Source organism: Trichechus manatus, unplaced genomic scaffold (genome assembly GCF_000243295.1).
Source record: "Trichechus manatus latirostris isolate Lorelei unplaced genomic scaffold, TriManLat1.0 scaffold00047, whole genome shotgun sequence".
NCBI lineage: Eukaryota > Metazoa > Chordata > Mammalia > Sirenia > Trichechidae > Trichechus > Trichechus manatus.
The window spans coordinates 14,087,881-14,091,398 of record NW_004443983.1 but is presented as its reverse complement, the minus strand read 5'-3'; positions in this window follow the sequence as shown (position 1 = coordinate 14,091,398).

Below are 3,518 nucleotides of genomic sequence, written 5' to 3'. Positions count from 1 at the left end.
TCACAGTGACCTTATAGGGCACAGTAAAACTTCCCCATAGGGTTTCCAAGGAGCAGCTGGTGGACTTGAACTGCTGATCTTTTGATTACCAGCCAAGCTATTAACCACTGTGCCACCAGGGCTTCTGTAAAGGGAGGAGTAGGGAGAAATATAGAAGATCAACCATTGACTAATCTTATCTTAATTGACTGAACCCTGCCTTTTCCCTTTACTGAGATCAGCTAATACCAGTTTACCTCTGACCCAACTACTAATAATTTGGCCCTCCACCCACCTGCAGTCATGAGGCTTTTTGACATTTAAATTAGGAGGTAATGGTTTGACAACTATCCTTTTCTAGCAGGATAAGACAAATTTATATTACTATACAGCAGCTTATGGCAGGCTTTGGCAATATTGGGTTGGTCTATTTATGATTATTACTTGCTTTTGTGGATAAGAAAAACCTTAAAATCAATGAACAATGTCTGTTATTAATTTTCTATTCAACACCCCTTAGTCCACTCTATCCACATTTTATTGTTCTAAGCACTCCAATAAATCAAACATAATTTCATTTTGCAAAACAACACCCATGTATTGTTTTCTCATTTGGTAATACTATCATTTATAGAGGAGCCCTGGTTGGGTGCAGTGGTTAAGAGCTTGGCTGATAACTGAGGCAGGGCCAAGATGGTGGAGTAGTCAGATGGTTCAGATGGACACTCCTACAACAAAGACCCGAAAAAACAAGTGATTCAATTATATATGGCAATCTGGAAGCCCTGAACATCAAAGGGAGAGTTGAGGAACCAGACTGAGCATAAGGGGGTGGGAGAGAGACAGTTTGGAAACAGCGAGGAGTTACCAGACCTGACGTGGCAAGAACCTGAGCCCTCCTGGCCTGAGCAGCTCATGGTGAGTGGTGAGGCAGGCAAGCAGCGGTGCTCGGGAGGTGCGTTTTCCACACCAGGAGAGAACCAGTGCCAGAGAGTCTACACAGCCACCCAGAACCAGTGAGAAGCAGCCCTCATCTGTGGAAGATAAGTACTTGCTTACAGCTTACCATGTGGATCAAAAACACCGCACTTAGGGAAAAACTTCTCTATCATTTACCTCCCCACTCCCTGCTCTGCACTGGGTCCCAAACTGGCTTGAGAAATTGCTGAGTCCCTGGGATGGAAATAGGACCCATCACACACCTGGAGCCATTCACCCTGCCTTGGAGAGTGAACAAATTAACAAACCGGGAAAAAATAAACTGCCGGCTCCCCTAAGCCAGGAACCCAGGGTAGGCACACATCCTTTACCTAGGCACAGGCATAAGGGATCCACGGACTTTGAGTGCCTTTCATCCTGCATAGGATTGGGTGGACCCATCTGAACAGCATACACCCTCATTACTGCAGTACAACAGGGTATGTACCGGAATTCTACATTCAACTATTTCAGCTGTGAAGTGGCAGGCTCTTGACATTTGACACTGCTCTGCCCATTAAGCAGGGTCTTCAACTACCCACATCAGGGGCCTGAGGACTGGTGGCTCCACCCATGCCACCTGCCACCTGCGATAGGGGCCCATGAATAAGAGGTTCCCCCCAGTCCTTACGGTCAACAGCATTAGGTGGTCATAGTCCGGCTACAAAACCCACCCACCTATGCACTCTAGGGAACAGGGACACGCCTTCCTCCTGGGCACGCCGGTGGCAGTCGTCAGCACCTTGCCTTGCTCAGAGTGTGTCCCCCTGCTTTAGCCCGATGCCTGTGCCTACAAGAATCACCCATGCCTGTCTAGGGCTGTAAGTGAGAGCCTACACCATACACTTGGTGGCTATCTACCTGGGCACCTGAGCTGAATCCATACAGGAGAAGTGGGCGGACTCCTGAGCCCACATACCTAGTAACAGATCTAACCACCTGGTGACAGGACATTAAAGCTTCAAAGGTGCCAATAATCAAACCAGCTAATACGAGCAGCTTATGTGGGCATATCAAAACAAAACAAGAAGCTAGGACACAGTAAGCAAACATAAAATAAATAAACATAATAACTTATTGATGGCTTGGAGACAACAGTCAATATCAAATCACATAAAGAGGCAATCCATGATGGCTCCAGAAGCCCTCAGATTAATGAACCTAGAAATTTTCCAGAGGAGGAAAATTTCTTGGAATTACCAGAGGCGGAATACAAAAGATTAATATACAGAACTTTTCAAGAAATTAGGAAGGAAATTAAGCAAAACACAGAACATGCACTAGAGGAAATTAAAAAGATTGGGGAAGAGCATAATGACAAATTAAACAGGCTGCAAGAATCCATAGAGAGACAACAATCAGAAATCCAGAAGATTAACAACAAAAATTCAGAACTAGACAACTGAATAGAAAGTCATAGGAGCAGAATTGAGGCAAGGGAAGTCAAAATTAGTAAGACTGAAGATAAAGCACTTGACACCAACTTATTTGAGGAAAAATCAGGTAAAAGGATTTAAAAAAATGAAGAAACCCTAAGAATTATGTGGGACTCTATCAAGAAGAATAACCTGTGAGTGATTGGAGTACCAGAAGAGGGGGGGTTAACAGAAAATACAGAGAGAATTGTTGAAGATTTGTTGGCAGAAAACGTCCCCAATATCGTGAAAGATGACAAGTTATCTATCCAAGATGCTCAACGAGCCCCACATAAGGTAGATCCCAAAAGAAAGTCACCAAGACATACTATAATCAAACTTGTCAAAACCAGATAGAGAATTTTAAAAGCGGCTAGGGATAAACGAAAAGTCATCTACAAAGGAGAGTTAATAAGAATAAGCTCGGACTACTCAGCAGAAACCATGCAGGAAAGAAGGCAATGGGATGACATTTAGAAAGCCTTGAAGGAAAAAAAACTACCAGCCAAGAATTACATATCCAGCAAAACTGTCTCTCAAATATGATGGTGAAATTAGAGTGTTTCCAGATAAACATAAGTTTAGGGAATTTGCAAGAACCAAACAAAAATTACAAGAAATACTAAAGGGAGTCCTCTGGTTCGAAAATTGGTAACATCAGATAACCCAAGACTGGAACACAGGAGACAACAGCCAGATATCAACCCAGATAGGGAAGTCACAAAAGTAAGACAAAGCTAAAACACTGAAAATAGGGAAATGGATGTCAATAAGTAAAAGATGACAACATTAAAAGAAAAAAGAGGGACTTAAAAAATGTAGACATAGATTTTTCATATGGAGAGGAAGTCAAGGCAATATAAAGAAATAAAAGACTGGTATAATCTTAGAAAAATAGGGGTAAATATTAAGGTAACCAAAAGGAAACTAAGAATCCTACCAGTTACAATAAAAAACGAGAAAAATATAAAGATTCAGCAAACACTATATCAACAACAATGAAAAAGATGAAAATGTATAAAGAAAAATGACTCAGCACAGAAAATTAAGTGGAACAAAGAAACCGTGAACAACACACAAAAAAAGACATCAAAATGACAGCACTAAACTCATACCTATCAATAATTACACTGAATGTAAATGGAC